This window comes from Rutidosis leptorrhynchoides, chromosome 4 (assembly GCF_046630445.1).
Source record: "Rutidosis leptorrhynchoides isolate AG116_Rl617_1_P2 chromosome 4, CSIRO_AGI_Rlap_v1, whole genome shotgun sequence".
Classification (NCBI taxonomy): domain Eukaryota; kingdom Viridiplantae; phylum Streptophyta; class Magnoliopsida; order Asterales; family Asteraceae; genus Rutidosis; species Rutidosis leptorrhynchoides.
This window is the reverse complement of record NC_092336.1, coordinates 604,469,123-604,489,007: the sequence shown is the minus strand read 5'-3', so window position 1 is coordinate 604,489,007 and position 19,885 is coordinate 604,469,123. Positions and strand designations below refer to the sequence as shown.

At 32.8% G+C, this 19,885-nt stretch overlaps 1 non-coding gene across 1 annotated transcript; it reads right to left on the bottom strand.

Moving 5' to 3' along the window:
* Nucleotides 1-7,875: 7,875 nt before the first annotated feature.
* On the bottom strand, nt 7,876-7,982 carry LOC139845895 (small nucleolar RNA R71). The gene has a single exon (XR_011758648.1). It is a non-coding gene; the product is annotated as a small nucleolar RNA R71 (small nucleolar RNA).
* Between the last annotated feature and the right edge of the window lie 11,903 nt (nt 7,983-19,885).

Sequence of the window (19,885 nt, the reverse complement as noted above, 5' to 3'; positions counted from 1 at the left end):
AGACACTTATCAAATAGTACAAATATTTTACCAAGGTGTCAATGTTGCTACAAGAAAAGACATCGACATAACAGCTGGTGGTTCCATTATGAAGAAAACCGCAACTGAAGCTTACAAAATTATTGATAACACAGCCTCCCACTCTCATGAGTGGCACCAAGAGAAAGATATATATCGTTCATCTAAAGCGGCTAGAGCCGATTCTAGCCATAAATTTGATTCCGTTTCCGCAAAAATAGATGCTTTCGAGAGACGAATGGAAAAGATGAATAAAGATATTCACGCAATACGAATCAGTTGTGAGCAATGCGGTGGACCACACTTAATGAAAGACTGTCACATTGAACAAACGATGGAACAACGTGAGAATGTTGTCTACATGAACCAAAGGCTGGAAAATAGTTATCAGAATAATTATCAACCGCCAAGGCTAAACTTCAATCAAAATCAAAACATTCTTTACAATCCAAATGGAACCAACAATAACTCGTACAACCAACAAGGTACGAATAACCAACCAACTCAAAACAACACTTTCAATCAACAAAGACCTGGCTTGTATAAACCACCACAACAAACCGAAGAGAAAAAGTCAAATCTGGAAGAAGTGGTATTTAAGCTAGTTGAATCTCAAACACAATTTATTGAAACTCAAACTCAAATGAATGAGAGGTTTGATCAGTCATTTAGAACTCAACAAGCTTCTATTTTGAATCTAGAAAAACAAGTAGGTACTCTTGTTAGATTGATGAGTGAAAGGAAACAAGGAAAGCTACCGAGTAATACTGAAGTAAATCCTCGGAATGAAAATGTTAATATGGTTTCAACAAATTCTGAAAAACCAGCATCAGAAGATGGGAAGGTTTTAGATGAGAGTAACAATGAAGAAGTTACACCACCACCACCCGAGTATGTAAAGCCAGTGGTGGCACCATATAAACCATCCATCCCGTTTCCAAGAAAAGGAGTTGAGTATGAGCAAGTAATAAGTAATAAAGTTTGTGATACCTCTGGAAAGAAGAAGAAGAAGAATAAAAAAGTGCAAGAAACAAAAACAGTAGAAGTAAACCCGGTGAAGACAGTTCCACCAAATCCTCCACCTAGGGTAGGTGATCCGGGTGAATTTATTGTTCCTTGTCTACTTAGTGACTGTGTCATGTATGATGCACTAGCAGATTTAGGTTCAAGTGTGAGTGTTATGCCTCTTTCATTATATAAGAGATTAGGTGTAGGTGAGTTAACTCCAACGGATATGAGTGTTCGACTCCTTGATCAAACCATTAAGCACCCAGTTGGAATTGCTGACAACCTACCCGTTCAAGTAGGTAATTTAACCTTTCTAGTCGAATTCATTGTCATTGGCATAGAAGAGGACTCAAACGTTCCTCTAATTTTAGGTCGACCATTCTTAGCGTCCACCGGGGCGTTATTTGATGTAAGAAAGGGTAGAATGACACTTAGTAATGATGAGAAATCGATCACCTTTATGATTCGAAAGTCTAAATATCCACAAACCAAAACCGTTGAACCGACAAAAACGATTGGTAAGAACCATGTTGTTTTACCAACTCCAACGGTAATGCTTAACAATAATAGAACGCCTAAGTGTGGGGAAAATGAAGTAACACCTAATGATGACTTGATAATAAAGAACCCCATAGTTGATACGAAATTAAATAACCCCGTTATTAACAGTTCAATGAAGAAACTTTTTAAACGGGTTATTGATGCTAAAAGTAAGGGAACCTTTAGGTTATATAACCGGTTAGTATCCAATCTGTCGCCTAAAGAAAAGGCGAAGCTAGTTGAATTTGTGGATATTACGGAAAAAGCTGGTCACTGGCTTAAAGCAAAAGTCACAGATATGCAAGTTGATTATGGTCCAAGAGAAATTGACGATGAAGTTAATCACAATTTCGACACCACATCTACCTAAGTGTGAGGAGATTCAAATATTCTAAAAAGAAAATGCTGTTTGGAGTTAGTTGTTCTGTTCTCGTGTAGTTCCGAGAATGGAATTCGATTGGTCTTTTCCGCTAGCAGACACTAAAGAACTAGTTTTCTCCCCCCATTCTGATTTTTTTTATTTTGTAGGTTTTATATGAAATTAATATGCTTTTTAAATTTAAGTTTTGTGTGAATTTAAAAACAAAATTTACTTTATTTCATTAAGTAAAAAAATGATTTCTAAAATTCGTCGTGAGTTGAAGATTAGGTAGTTGAACCGAAATTACTTTAACCGAGGGCGGGACGAGAAATTTTGTTATCATTATTTTTAATTTAATTGATTTAAAGTATGCCAAAAAAAATAATATTAGATTTTATAAATTTTTGAACGTGGGGTAATATACCCAACTTCAAAATTATGTATGTTTGTATTTTATGTTATATACAAAACAGGGTAAAATAACGCACTTTCAAAGACTGTCATTAAGTTCAGAAAAAGGTACTGATTTTGACGACAAGATGCAAAACAACAAATGTGATATAATAAATGAAGGAATGAACGATGAGACGCGCCATCTATCATTCGACGAGCTTTGTAATTACAAACTGAGTATTTTTAATCACTTTTCTACACTAATCACCCTCATGAATTAATAATTATAGTCTGATTTCATGCAAATGAGGGCATTGCATGATCTCAAGTGTGGGGAAGGGTTATAAATTCTCTCGGGTTTATACTTGGCTTATTTTCTAAATATTATGAAAATTTTAAAATTTTTTAACTAAATGAATTCAAAATCATGTTTATACATATTTATGAACGATAAAACTAGGTGTTAATGCCAAAATTATCGTTACCTCGGAAAGGACATAAATTGAGAAACAACCTAAAATGCTTGAATTCATTTAAAATGGAATAAAGGAGAATAAAAAGGCAAAGAAAGAAACTAAGTGTGGGGAGAATGTACCAAGTTATTCAATTAAAAATTATCTATCACATATCTTTGTACAAGATTATTGCAGGTACTTTTGTTTTGGATGATACTAATCAGTTTTACCCGGTTTACTGTAATATATTTGAAAGAAAGATGGATCTACACGATGAATCAATTCCATCATTAAAAGGAAGTAAAGTCTTCCGAAAAAGACACGCGCTTCTTGATTTAGGTCAAGAAGTTGTCGTCCAGACCAGCTGTAGGTTGACAAAAAATCTAGAAAAGTCATCTCTAAAATCAGCAGGAAATCCACGGACCTCAGCATCAAACAGGGTCGCCAAGTGGTCAGATTTATCCTAACCATGAGAAGGATTTATCTCGTACAATGGGGAGGCACCGTGCAAATTAGCTTGATAAGACTAATGAATCAGATCCCCAGAAAGGATAATCTCCTTAAAGATTAAAAATCAGCTTTTAAGACTGATATTACTCAATCCTTGAGATTGACCTTAAAGATTGAGAATTCAAACTCATGGAATTCAATGATATCTAAACTCGAGCTTGAACGAGAAAATATTTTGATCAAAAATACAAACCGATTTGTTTTCTGAAAACCCATTTTCAATGCGTTCATTACCATTGAACGTAAAATCCTAGGAATTCACCTGGAATTCATTAGGTCACCTGAACCAAATCGGGTGTCAACCGTAAGAACGGTGGTTGCATAGCATGGTCGGAGACAGGACCTTGTGCCAGACCGAAAAATCATAGGATGATCTTTACTATCGCTCCTACCAAGGATAGTTCTAGCATCCGACACGTTAAAAGACCATAATCATCTGCATGTCACGGGACATTGCCTTAACAGTTTCTTGTTCATCGCTTTCCTTTACAACCGGACGGTAGTTTACCGAAAGATAATATACGGAACAAGTAAACTGGATGTGTACTTTCCGATACCGGGATAGCAGTGGATTACACGAACCTAAAAGTTTTAGCCAAAATATTGATCCACAAATATATTTTGCAACACCGATGATGGATCAAATCAGAAAACTTGTCTAGGGTAAAATCTAGCTTGAATTTTCAAAAGATCAAATGTTTTCATAAAGATCCAATTTCCTTAAAGGATCTAAATTTTTATAGTCATGTGGGACTGTAAACCGCCTTTCAAATGTGCACTTTGCTTTGGAAACCGAAAGTAAATCGGCTATTTGATTGCAAGTGTCGTTGTCCTAAACCCAAGGCAACTGTGGATGACACACCCACCTTTAACCATATCGTTACTATCATTGTTTATACCGCTCTATCAAAATTACTGATGTACAAAGTGTGAAGAATAAAGAAGTAATTCGTGTGATGTATTATATTATTTCAAGACTGTATTGCTTGAGGACAAGCAACGCTCAAGTGTGGGGATATTGATAAGGCTAAAAAGGAACATATATTTCATAGCAAAATCCCCCAAGAAAGACAAGATTTTAGTTGCAATTGTTCCATTTTCAAGTAATATTCGTTTATTTTAAATAAGTGCGAAGACAAAAGGCGAAAACGACGAATTGAAGACACAAAGGTCCAAAAAGCTCAAAAGTACAAGATACAATCAAAAAGGTTCAAATTATTGATGAGGAACGTCTAAAAATGACAAGAGTACAAGTTACAAAACGCAAAGTACAAAATATAAAATTGTACGCAAGGATGTTCGAAAATCCGGAACCGGGACCAGAGTCAACTCTCAACGCTCGACGCAACGGTGTAAAAATTACGAGTCAACTATGCACAAGAATAAAATATAATATTTAAATAATTCATAATAAGAATAATATTAAATAATAAAAAGTTGTTAATTGAGCATAGTTCAGGGGTCATAAGTGAAAATTCAATTTCTAAATTCGCCTATAAAAGGCTTTGTAATCGTAATGTAAAAACACACCTTTTTCTATCTTTTTCTTATTTATCAATATCAATTATCAATATCTATATTCTATATCTCTATCATAATGTTAACTTAATAAGATATAACAATAATCTTAATTTTAATTTTAAATTATGATAATAATAAGATTTATGATAGAGATCGTTTGAGTGTGTAAGTCGAAATTCTGTCCGTGTAACGCTACGCTATTTTTAATCATTGTAAGTTATGTTCAACCTTTTTACATTAATGTATCGTAACTAAGTTATTATTATGCTTATTTGAGCCGAAGTAATCGTGATGTTGGGCTAAAATATTAAGAAGGGGTTATTGAACTTTGGACCATAATTAAGGTTTGGGCAAAAGACCGACACTTGTGGAAATTGAACTATTGACTATTAATAGATGGGGGGTATTGTCTAATTGAGTGACAACTCATTGGAGTCTGTCGAACCTATCTTCAAATTAATTAACCTAATAATTAATAATGATTATGGTTGTCCTATTTAGTGATGTTCATATGGAATCTGTTATAATCATTTAATTAATTATTCGGGTTGGGTAATTGATTATTCAAACTGATCAAGTGGGTAAATTAATATTCATATCTAATCAAAACAGGGGTAGATTACATACAGTGATAACTGGTGTAATTGTTGACAGAAGTGATAACTGCGTCACAGTTTAAATCCTTAATTAGTTGGAATATTTGACTTCGGGTATAAGGGTAATTTGACGAGGACACTCGCACTTTATATTTATGACCGATGGACTATTATGGATAAAAACCAGATATGTATCAAATAAACCATGACAAAGGACAATTAACCCGAGTAACAATTAATTAAAATCAAAACGTCAAACATCATGATTACGGAAGTTTAAATAAGCATAATCCTTTTATTTCATATTCTATCGCAATTTTATTTATTGTTATTTTATTTATCGTCATTTATTTATTTTACGCACTTTAATTATTGTCATTTATCTTTACGCTTAAAAATATAAAATCGACAAACCGGTCATTAAACGGTAAAAACCCCCCTTTTATAATAATATTACTACTTATATATATATATATATTTATATAAATATAGTTTTATAAAAATATAGTACGTAATCACTAGCTCCCTGTGGAACGAACCGGACTTACTAAAAACTACACTACTCTACGATTAGGTACACTGCCTATAGTGTTGTAGCAAGGTTTAGGTATATCCCATCCGTAAATTAATAAAACTTGTGTCATATTTTGTAGTATTTTGTATTAAAAATAATACTATTTCGTACCCTCACGCTACATCATCAAGTTTTTGGCGCCGCTGCCGGGGAGCGCTAAAACGCTATATTTTTAATTATAATAATATTGAAATAAAATATAATAATATAATAATATTGAAATAGAATATAATAATATAATAATATTGAAATAGAATATAATAATATAATAATATTTTAGAATCAAAATTTGATACGTAAAATTTTAAAAAGTCGTATTTATTAAATACTTCAGGGGTATATTATGTAACTTGTAATTAATAATTTCTATCATGTCGCTTTCATGTGAATAGTAAATTAATTAATTTCTTTTCATTTACTATTCATGAATAGTAAATGAATTAAAAAAAAAGTTTTGAAAAAAAATAATAATTATAAAAAATTATTAATTTGTAAAAAAAATCGTTTTTTTAAAAAAAAAAAGTTGTAAAAAAAAAACGTTTTTTTTTTAAGAAAAAAAATTCGTTTTAAAAAAAAAAAAAATTTGTAAAAAAAAAAATTCGTTTTTTAAAAAAAAAAAAAATTAAAAAAAATTTTTTTTTTTAAAAATAATAAATAATAATTTTTTTTTTTAAATTTTATTACCTTTAGATTTTTAGACTATAGTTACAATTTTTAGTATTAAGTTTAGTTTTGCATAGTTATTTTTATTTCTAGAATTTTTAGGTTTGCCGTAAAATCCCTTAAGTGCTTATTCCTTAGACTAAGATTTAGGTGCTTTAGAATTTTGCGACGCCGTTTTTCGCGCTACTTTCTTATTTTTATTTTTCGACGCCTATTTTTCGACCTTTTATTTTTCGACATTTTTCGACGCGCAATCTATTTCTTTCTTATTTCTCGCCATTCTAGTTTTTAGGACTTAGAATTTTTTCTACTTCTTCTCTAAATTTCTTAAAATTACGAAAATTTATTTTAAGTGGTTAAATTGATAGACATCAAAATTTTCTGGTTCGTAGTAATAGTTGGATTTGTACGTGGACCGGGTTATTGGAGCCAAACAGTACTCAATTATATTGAGACCAAACGAATCCTGCCCCTCTGCTGCATCTTTTGGCTATTCGAAACGTAGGCAAAATCAGAAAAGTCTATTGATTGGATAACTTATTATAATTTTTCTTTCCTTTTAAAAACTAATAGGATATTCAGTGAATGCACCGAGCAAGACGTTCACCACCTTTTATACGTTCACCACCTGTAACTCGATCAAGACATTTAGCAAATATTGTCGCCGTTGATTTTTCTTTAGAATCATCATCCATTCGAACAAATACTCCAATTCAAATTTCCGACAATCCATCTTTTGAACCCGATTTCACAACTAAGAAACTGGAGGATATTCAAGGACAATTCCAAGATCCTGAACCACAAACCGTTAAATCAGAGTCCTCTAGTGATTCGTATTCAACGAATTCAATTATGGAAGTAACGGAACCTCTAAGTATGGAAGATCGAATGAGAGCTAAACGCACGGGCCAAGGTCACGCCATTATTAAGCCAGAAGTTAATGCTCCAGATTATGAAATCAAAGGACAAATTCTACATATGGTAACTAATCAGTGCCAATATAGTGGTACGCCAAAAGAAGATCCCAACGAACATCTTCGTACGTTTAAAAGAATTTGTACACTATTCAAAATCCGAGAAGTGGAAGATGAGCAGATCTGTCTCATGTTATTTCCCTGGACTTTAAAGGGAGAAGCCAAAGATTGGTTAGAATCGTTACCTGAAGGGGCGATTGACACATGGGATGTCTTAGTTGAAAAATTTCTTCAAAGATTCTTTCCGGCATCTAAAGCCGTGAGACTTCAAGGAGAAATTGTTACGTTCGCGCAAAAGCCAAATGAAACATTATATGAGGCATGGACAAGATTCGGAAGGATGTTGAGAGGATGTCCTCAACATGGTTTAGACACTTATCAAATAGTACAAATATTTTACCAAGGTGTCAATGTTGCTACAAGAAAAGACATCGACATAACAGCTGGTGGTTCCATTATGAAGAAAACCGCAACTGAAGCTTACAAAATTATTGATAACACAGCCTCCCACTCTCATGAGTGGCACCAAGAGAAAGATATATATCGTTCATCTAAAGCGGCTAGAGCCGATTCTAGCCATAACTTTGATTCCGTTTCCGCAAAAATAGATGCTTTCGAGAGACGAATGGAAAAGATGAATAAAGATATTCACGCAATACGAATCAGTTGTGAGCAATGCGGTGGACCACACTTAATGAAAGACTGTCACATTGAACAAACGATGGAACAACGTGAGAATGTTGTCTACATGAACCAAAGGCTGGAAAATAGTTATCAGAATAATTATCAACCGCCAAGGCTAAACTTCAATCAAAATCAAAACATTCTTTACAATCCAAATGGAACCAACAATAACTCGTACAACCAACAAGGTACGAATAACCAACCAACTCAAAACAACACTTTCAATCAACAAAGACCTGGCTTGTATAAACCACCACAACAAACCGAAGAGAAAAAGTCAAATCTGGAAGAAGTGGTATTTAAGCTAGTTGAATCTCAAACACAATTTATTGAAACTCAAACTCAAATGAATGAGAGGTTTGATCAGTCATTTAGAACTCAACAAGCTTCTATTTTGAATCTAGAAAAACAAGTAGGTACTCTTGTTAGATTGATGAGTGAAAGGAAACAAGGAAAGCTACCGAGTAATACTGAAGTAAATCCTCGGAATGAAAATGTTAATATGGTTTCAACAAATTCTGAAAAACCAGCATCAGAAGATGGGAAGGTTTTAGATGAGAGTAACAATGAAGAAGTTACACCACCACCACCCGAGTATGTAAAGCCAGTGGTGGCACCATATAAACCACCCATCCCGTTTCCAAGAAAAGGAGTTGAGTATGAGCAAGTAATAAGTAATAAAGTTTGTGATACCTCTGGAAAGAAGAAGAAGAAGAATAAAAAAGTGCAAGAAACAAAAACAGTAGAAGTAAACCCGGTGAAGACAGTTCCACCAAATCCTCCACCTAGGGTAGGTGATCCGGGTGAATTTATTGTTCCTTGTCTACTTAGTGACTGTGTCATGTATGATGCACTAGCAGATTTAGGTTCAAGTGTGAGTGTTATGCCTCTTTCATTATATAAGAGATTAGGTGTAGGTGAGTTAACTCCAACGGATATGAGTGTTCGACTCCTTGATCAAACCATTAAGCACCCAGTTGGAATTGCTGACAACCTACCCGTTCAAGTAGGTAATTTAACCTTTCTAGTCGAATTCATTGTCATTGGCATAGAAGAGGACTCAAACGTTCCTCTAATTTTAGGTCGACCATTCTTAGCGTCCACCGGGGCGTTATTTGATGTAAGAAAGGGTAGAATGACACTTAGTAATGATGAGAAATCGATCACCTTTATGATTCGAAAGTCTAAATATCCACAAACCAAAACCGTTGAACCGACAAAAACGATTGGTAAGAACCATGTTGTTTTACCAACTCCAACGGTAATGCTTAACAATAATAGAACGCCTAAGTGTGGGGAAAATGAAGTAACACCTAATGATGACTTGATAATAAAGAACCCCATAGTTGATACGAAATTAAATAACCCCGTTATTAACAGTTCAATGAAGAAACTTTTTAAACGGGTTATTGATGCTAAAAGTAAGGGAACCTTTAGGTTATATAACCGGTTAGTATCCAATCTGTCGCCTAAAGAAAAGGCGAAGCTAGTTGAATTTGTGGATATTACGGAAAAAGCTGGTCACTGGCTTAAAGCAAAAGTCACAGATATGCAAGTTGATTATGGTCCAAGAGAAATTGACGATGAAGTTAATCACAATTTCGACACCACATCTACCTAAGTGTGAGGAGATTCAAATATTCTAAAAAGAAAATGCTGTTTGGAGTTAGTTGTTCTGTTCTCGTGTAGTTCCGAGAATGGAATTCGATTGGTCTTTTCCGCTAGCAGACACTAAAGAACTAGTTTTCTCCCCCCATTCTGATTTTTTTTATTTTGTAGGTTTTATATGAAATTAATATGCTTTTTAAATTTAAGTTTTGTGTGAATTTAAAAACAAAATTTACTTTATTTCATTAAGTAAAAAAATGATTTCTAAAATTCGTCGTGAGTTGAAGATTAGGTAGTTGAACCGAAATTACTTTAACCGAGGGCGGGACGAGAAATTTTGTTATCATTATTTTTAATTTAATTGATTTAAAGTATGCCAAAAAAAATAATATTAGATTTTATAAATTTTTGAACGTGGGGTAATATACCCAACTTCAAAATTATGTATGTTTGTATTTTATGTTATATACAAAACAGGGTAAAATAACGCACTTTCAAAGACTGTCATTAAGTTCAGAAAAAGGTACTGATTTTGACGACAAGATGCAAAACAACAAATGTGATATAATAAATGAAGGAATGAACGATGAGACGCGCCATCTATCATTCGACGAGCTTTGTAATTACAAACTGAGTATTTTTAATCACTTTTCTACACTAATCACCCTCATGAATTAATAATTATAGTCTGATTTCATGCAAATGAGGGCATTGCATGATCTCAAGTGTGGGGAAGGGTTATAAATTCTCTCGGGTTTATACTTGGCTTATTTTCTAAATATTATGAAAATTTTAAAATTTTTTAACTAAATGAATTCAAAATCATGTTTATACATATTTATGAACGATAAAACTAGGTGTTAATGCCAAAATTATCGTTACCTCGGAAAGGACATAAATTGAGAAACAACCTAAAATGCTTGAATTCATTTAAAATGGAATAAAGGAGAATAAAAAGGCAAAGAAAGAAACTAAGTGTGGGGAGAATGTACCAAGTTATTCAATTAAAAATTATCTATCACATATCTTTGTACAAGATTATTGCAGGTACTTTTGTTTTGGATGATACTAATCAGTTTTACCCGGTTTACTGTAATATATTTGAAAGAAAGATGGATCTACACGATGAATCAATTCCATCATTAAAAGGAAGTAAAGTCTTCCGAAAAAGACACGCGCTTCTTGATTTAGGTCAAGAAGTTGTCGTCCAGACCAGCTGTAGGTTGACAAAAAATCTAGAAAAGTCATCTCTAAAATCAGCAGGAAATCCACGGACCTCAGCATCAAACAGGGTCGCCAAGTGGTCAGATTTATCCTAACCATGAGAAGGATTTATCTCGTACAATGGGGAGGCACCGTGCAAATTAGCTTGATAAGACTAATGAATCAGATCCCCAGAAAGGATAATCTCCTTAAAGATTAAAAATCAGCTTTTAAGACTGATATTACTCAATCCTTGAGATTGACCTTAAAGATTGAGAATTCAAACTCATGGAATTCAATGATATCTAAACTCGAGCTTGAACGAGAAAATATTTTGATCAAAAATACAAACCGATTTGTTTTCTGAAAACCCATTTTCAATGCGTTCATTACCATTGAACGTAAAATCCTAGGAATTCACCTGGAATTCATTAGGTCACCTGAACCAAATCGGGTGTCAACCGTAAGAACGGTGGTTGCATAGCATGGTCGGAGACAGGACCTTGTGCCAGACCGAAAAATCATAGGATGATCTTTACTATCGCTCCTACCAAGGATAGTTCTAGCATCCGACACGTTAAAAGACCATAATCATCTGCATGTCACGGGACATTGCCTTAACAGTTTCTTGTTCATCGCTTTCCTTTACAACCGGACGGTAGTTTACCGAAAGATAATATACGGAACAAGTAAACTGGATGTGTACTTTCCGATACCGGGATAGCAGTGGATTACACGAACCTAAAAGTTTTAGCCAAAATATTGATCCACAAATATATTTTGCAACACCGATGATGGATCAAATCAGAAAACTTGTCTAGGGTAAAATCTAGCTTGAATTTTCAAAAGATCAAATGTTTTCATAAAGATCCAATTTCCTTAAAGGATCTAAATTTTTATAGTCATGTGGGACTGTAAACCGCCTTTCAAATGTGCACTTTGCTTTGGAAACCGAAAGTAAATCGGCTATTTGATTGCAAGTGTCGTTGTCCTAAACCCAAGGCAACTGTGGATGACACACCCACCTTTAACCATATCGTTACTATCATTGTTTATACCGCTCTATCAAAATTACTGATGTACAAAGTGTGAAGAATAAAGAAGTGATTCGTGTGATGTATTATATTATTTCAAGACTGTATTGCTTGAGGACAAGCAACGCTCAAGTGTGGGGATATTGATAAGGCTAAAAAGGAACATATATTTCATAGCAAAATCCCCCAAGAAAGACAAGATTTTAGTTGCAATTGTTCCATTTTCAAGTAATATTCGTTTATTTTAAATAAGTGCGAAGACAAAAGGCGAAAACGACGAATTGAAGACACAAAGGTCCAAAAAGCTCAAAAGTACAAGATACAATCAAAAAGGTTCAAATTATTGATGAGGAACGTCTAAAAATGACAAGAGTACAAGTTACAAAACGCAAAGTACAAAATATAAAATTGTACGCAAGGACGTTCGAAAATCCGGAACCGGGACCAGAGTCAACTCTCAACGCTCGACGCAACGGTGTAAAAATTACGAGTCAACTATGCACAAGAATAAAATATAATATTTAAATAATTCATAATAAGAATAATATTAAATAATAAAAAGTTGTTAATTGAGCATAGTTCAGGGGTCATAAGTGAAAATTCAATTTCTAAATTCGCCTATAAAAGGCTTTGTAATCGTAATGTAAAAACACACCTTTTTCTATCTTTTTCTTATTTATCAATATCAATTATCAATATCTATATTCTATATCTCTATCATAATGTTAACTTAATAAGATATAACAATAATCTTAATTTTAATTTTAAATTATGATAATAATAAGATTTATGATAGAGATCGTTTGAGTGTGTAAGTCGAAATTCTGTCCGTGTAACGCTACGCTATTTTTAATCATTGTAAGTTATGTTCAACCTTTTTACATTAATGTATCGTAACTAAGTTATTATTATGCTTATTTGAGCCGAAGTAATCGTGATGTTGGGCTAAAATATTAAGAAGGGGTTATTGAACTTTGGACCATAATTAAGGTTTGGGCAAAAGACCGACACTTGTGGAAATTGAACTATTGACTATTAATAGATGGGGGGTATTGTCTAATTGAGTGACAACTCATTGGAGTCTGTCGAACCTATCTTCAAATTAATTAACCTAATAATTAATAATGATTATGGTTGTCCTATTTAGTGATGTTCATATGGAATCTGTTATAATCATTTAATTAATTATTCGGGTTGGGTAATTGATTATTCAAACTGATCAAGTGGGTAAATTAATATTCATATCTAATCAAAACAGGGGTAGATTACATACAGTGATAACTGGTGTAATTGTTGACAGAAGTGATAACTGCGTCACAGTTTAAATCCTTAATTAGTTGGAATATTTGACTTCGGGTATAAGGGTAATTTGACGAGGACACTCGCACTTTATATTTATGACCGATGGACTATTATGGATAAAAACCAGATATGTATCAAATAAACCATGACAAAGGACAATTAACCCGAGTAACAATTAATTAAAATCAAAACGTCAAACATCATGATTACGGAAGTTTAAATAAGCATAATCCTTTTATTTCATATTCTATCGCAATTTTATTTATTGTTATTTTATTTATCGTCATTTATTTATTTTACGCACTTTAATTATTGTCATTTATCTTTACGCTTAAAAATATAAAATCGACAAACCGGTCATTAAACGGTAAAAACCCCCCTTTTATAATAATATTACTACTTATATATATATATATATATTTATATAAATATAGTTTTATAAAAATATAGTACGTAATCACTAGCTCCCTGTGGAACGAACCGGACTTACTAAAAACTACACTACTCTACGATTAGGTACACTGCCTATAGTGTTGTAGCAAGGTTTAGGTATATCCCATCCGTAAATTAATAAAACTTGTGTCATATTTTGTAGTATTTTGTATTAAAAATAATACTATTTCGTACCCTCACGCTACATCATCATATATACACTCCAATGATCAGCTCTTAGCAGCCCATGTGAGTCACCTAACACATGTGGGAACCATCATTTGGCAACTAGCATGAAATATCTCATAAAATTACAAAAATATGAGTAATCATTCATGACTTATTTACATGAAAACAAAATTACATATCCTTTATATCTAATCCATACACCAACGACCAAAAACACCTACAAACACTTTCATTCTTCAATTTTCTTCATCTAATTGATCTCTCTCAAGTTCTATCTTCAAGTTCTAAGTGTTCTTCATATATTCTACAAGTTCTAGTTACATAAAATCAAGAATACTTTCAAGTTTGCTAGCTCACTTCCAATCTTGTAAGGTGATCATCCAACCTCAAAAAATCTTTGTTCTTACAGTAGGTTATCATTCTAATACAAGGTAATAATCATATTCAAACTTTGGTTCAATTTCTATAACTATAACAATCTTATTTCAAGTGATGATCTTACTTGAACTTGTTTTCGTGTCATGATTTTGCTTCAAGAACTTCGAGCCATCCAAGGATCCATTGAAGCTAGATCCATTTTTATCTTTTCCAGTAGGTTTATCCAAGGAACTTAAGGTAGTAATGATGTTCATAACATCATTCGATTCATACATATAAAGCTATCTTATTCGAAGGTTTAAACTTGTAATCACTAGAACATAGTTTAGTTAATTCTAAACTTGTTCGCAAACAAAAGTTAATCCTTCTAACTTGACTTTTAAAATCAACCAAACACATGTTCTATATCTATATGATATGCTAACTTAATGATTTAAAACCTAGAAACACGAAAAACACCGAAAAACCGGATTTACGCCGTCGTAGTAACACCGCGGGCTGTTTTGGGTTAGTTAATTAAAAACTATGATAAACTTTGATTTAAAAGTTGTTATTCTGAGAAAATGATTTTTATTATGAACATGAAACTATATCCAAAAATTATGGTTAAACTCAAAGTGAAAGTATGTTTTCTAAAATGGTCATCTAGACGTCGTTCTTTCGACTGAAATGACTACCTTTACAAAAATGACTTGTAACTTATTTTTCCGACTATAAACCTATACTTTTCTGTTTAGATTCATAAAATATAGTTCAATATGAAACCATAGCAATTTGATTCACTCAAAACGGATTTAAAATGAAGAAGTTATGGGTAAAACAAGATTGGATAATTTTTCTCATTTTAGCTACGTGAAAATTGGTAACAAATCTATTCCAACCATAACTTAATCAACTTGTATTGTATATTATGTAATCTTGAGATACCATAGACACGTATACAATGTTTCGACCTATCATGTCGACACATCTATATATATTTCGGAACAACCATAGACACTCTATATGTGAATGTTGGAGTTAGCTATACAGGGTTGAGGTTGATTCCAAAATATATATAGTTTGAGTTGTGATCAATACTGAGATACGTATACACTGGGTCGTGGATTGATTCAAGATAATATTTATCGATTTATTTCTGTACATCTAACTGTGGACAACTAGTTGTAGGTTACTAACGAGGACAGCTGACTTAATAAACTTAAAACATCAAAATATATTAAAAGTGTTGTAAATATATTTTGAACATACTTTGATATATATGTATATATTGTTATAGGTTCGTGAATCAACCAGTGGCCAAGTCTTACTTCCCGACGAAGTAAAAATCTGTGAAAGTGAGTTATAGTCCCACTTTTAAAATCTAATATTTTTGGGATGAGAATACATGCAGGTTTTATAAATGATTTACAAAATAGACACAAGTACGTGAAACTACATTCTATGGTTGAATTATCGAAATCGAATATGCCCTTTTTATTAAGTCTGGTAATCTAAGAATTAGGGAACAGACACCCTAATTGACGCGAATCCTAAAGATAGATCTATTGGGCCTAACAAACCCCATCCAAAGTACCGGATGCTTTAGTACTTCGAAATTTATATCATATCCGAAGGGTGTCCCGGAATGATGGGGATATTCTTATATATGCATCTTGTTAATGTCGGTTACCAGGTGTTCACCATATGAATGATTTTTATCTCTATGTATGGGATGTGTATTGAAATATGAAATCTTGTGGTCTATTATTATGATTTGATATATATAGGTTAAACCTATAACTCACCAACATTTTTGTTGACGTTTTAAGCATGTTTATTCTCAGGTGATTATTAAGAGCTTCCGCTGTCGCATACTTAAATAAGGACGAGATTTGGAGTCCATGCTTGTATGATATTGTGTAAAAACTGCATTCAAGAAACTTATTTTGTTGTAACATATTTGTATTGTAAACCATTATGTAATGGTCGTGTGTAAACAGGATATTTTAGATTATCATTATTTGATAATCTACGTAAAGTTTTTTTTAAAACCTTTATCTATGAAATAAAGGTTATGGTTTGTTTTAAAAATGAATGCAGTCTTTGAAAAACGTCTCATATAGAGGTCAAAACCTCGCAACGAAATCAATTAATATGGAACGTTTTTAATCAATAAGAACGGGACATTTCATGACCACCCCAACCGTACGAGTGAAGGCTCACTCGTGCGAGTGATGAAGAACAGTAGCAGCAGCTGTTTATACGGGTTTTTCAAAAAGCATAACATAAAACATCAATACATACAATAAATTAGCACATACCATCATATATTCACTATATGATAAGCCTACATCATAAACTCAAACAATATCGACACTCAATGAGTGCAAAACAAGACATACACTTTAAAACCCTTACTTATGACCAAAATAAAGTTTGATCTAGCTTCTTAAAACCTTATCATTGGAAAGTAAACTTCAAGATGATTCCAACGATAGTTTATTCATCAAAAACGGAGTTACGGTTTGAAAGTTATGCACTTAACAATTTTATCAAAAGCTGATCAGTGCTCAACCACGTGGTTGAGACCTCAAATGTACAGTTAAGCCCTCAACTACGTGGTTGAGCTCTCAAATGTGTACTCAACCGCGTGGTTGAGCTGTCAAAAGTGTGGGAGTTGTTAGAAAAGTCTAGCTCGCTGTTTTCGCGTTTTTTGACCCCAAATCATGATTTTTGCAAGATCTAATACCAAAACCACTTCAAAAACATCATATAAACTATATAGAACATATATCTAACATCAATTAAGCACAACAAACACTTATGATTAAGAATCAAGCATCAAAACACCAAAAACCCATATGAATACAAAAATCCAATTTAAGCAAGAATCAAGACATGAATCAAAGAGAAGCTTACCTTAAAATGATCACAAAATCACACAGAACAAGAAGATGTGAATAATTTGAGCTCTAGATCAAAGATTAGATTTTATGGTTTTGATTAGATGAAGATGATGGTACGGGTGTGTGTGTGTGTATGTGTGTGTGTGTGTGTGTGTGTGTAAGTTTCTGGAAAATGCAAAAGAGAGATAGACACAAGTCTTTTATTTGGGATTAAATTCTATACTGTGAAACATAAGGGTATATATCAGTTATCTGATATCCTTCGTACATCATTTGGCAACCCAAACGAAGCACAAATCAAATAAACAAACCTGTTCTATGACCCTTGTCACAAACTGGTCCTAACCACATTATCAAATAATTATAAATGTTAAATTAAAATAAAAGCATATAGTAACACAACATATAATTAAGGGCAAACTAGTAATCTTACAGCTAGGCCTGGTTGAGGATGTTACAAAATTACTATTCTGTATGTAAATATGCCTTTATTTTACTTTTAATCTATGTAATTTTTCAATCTATTTTAAACTATTTGAGTAACTACTGTACATTTGTAACAATTTTAAACTAATTGATTGCGAAGACGAGGGATTTGGTAATAATACATTTGGATCTTCTTCTACGGTTGTATCTGGATCTCCTTTATTGTGTGCTGGTGGATAATTTAGTTTTGATGCTGTAACAAGTGCTCATACAAATTTACAGCCTCTTAGAAGTGGTAATGCTTTTACGTCCTTACATTATCTATTAATGTTATGAGTATGGTTTTGTTTTGTCGTATTTGTGATACTGAATTTTTTTTTTTTTTTTTTGGATTTAGATATAGGTGTGTATGAGGATGTTTTATCTACTGGTTTGATTGATTAGGCTTTGTCGAATGTAGTTGGTTCTAATCTGTCAGTTGGGAGCACCGATGAATCTACTCTTCATAGTGAGTGCATTTGTTAATGTTTGTTTTATTTTTTGCTGATTGTTTTACTTTTTTGTTATTTAGTTGTATTTTGAATTTAGTTTATGCTTGAATCCCTGTATTTAATTGAGTATGCTCAGTTATATAAATGCTTTGTTGATTTGTTAGACCATTGGAGGTGAATTGATCGTAAAATTACAGCCAAAATGAAGGAAAGCCTTGGTTAGGGCTATATGAAACACTTGACATCTGTGGTCAAAAAGTGTCAAAATGGGTAACGATCAATATGTAGACGTTCCATATGTCGGGTAAGTGAGTTTAGAAGTAATGGTCTCTTGGAAATGAGTTTTGAATATATTTCGCTTGAAGTGAGAAATTACGACTCATACAGGTCATAAGGATATATTTTGACCCGTATGTAGGGTTTTAAGAAACAGAAGTTGTCAGCACGTTCAAAAAGTCATATCAGTTGTGAAATTTATCTGGGCTGCCCAGTTGTGATGGATTCATGCTTGTGTCATAAGATTATTAAGGTTTTAGTAAAAATATCAAAAATGACTCTCGGGCCTACTTTGCAGGTTCATAAGTTGATAGTGATAAAGTTTTGGCAATAACAATTAAGTGGGTTATAAAGTAGACCCGAAAAGCTTCAAGATTATATATGATATGTTTGGGTTTATCAAATATAAATGGGTTTTAGATTGGTTTCAAAATGGGACTGGCGTGTTGAACCTGCTATATGGCTGCACGTAACAGCAGCAGTCAGATCATTTGCAAGATGCTGTTTTATAAAATAAAAATAAAATTTATCAAGTGTGTGTTATTTTTATACAGTTACGAGAAATTGTTTGTATACAGTTAGAAAGAGTATTGTATAAAAGATTATTTGCATATATACTGTTATGTTATTTTAGTCTGTCTTTTGTATTTTATTTTTTGTATATTATGTTGTTAAGGTATTAATGATGTTGGTTCTTTTTTTGTATAGGTATAACTAAATATTATCGATATCTTGGCAAATAAGAGAGCGGGTCGAAAGAGAATCATTCACTACAGCCTACAGGTAATTATTCTTACCAATAGCGAATTTAAACGCTATATAACCAATGAAACTAACAATAACTTAAACATATTGTACACTGTTAATATTAAGTACTTTGGCAAAAGCTGTAATTGCTTAAAGCAACACTAGCCACTTTAAAGATTAAAATCACACTAATGAATCTTTTTATGCTCATACACCACTTATGTGGTATTGGGTTTTGTTGTTGTTGTTGTCGATATTTTTATGGTGTTACTGTTAATAATGGTTCTTCATGTAACTTATAATAACACAAGCCACATCCAGAATCTCTACACTACTATACTTCAAATACTTTACTTCAAATACTTATGTATCCTGATGGATTTTTTCATGTATCATGTATCCAAAATCTCTACACCACTCATGTATCCTGATAGATTTTTTCTGTTATACAGTTGTTGGAACGATGCGAGCCGGGTCTCGATTCAAAATGATGAAGGGCCAAAAAGACTTTTTTAGTTTAATCACCCGCTGAAGCGAATTCTTCGAAATAGCTAAGTCAATGGCTTCATCCCAGTTCATGCTACCAACTGCACCGATAATTGAGAGATAGAGTT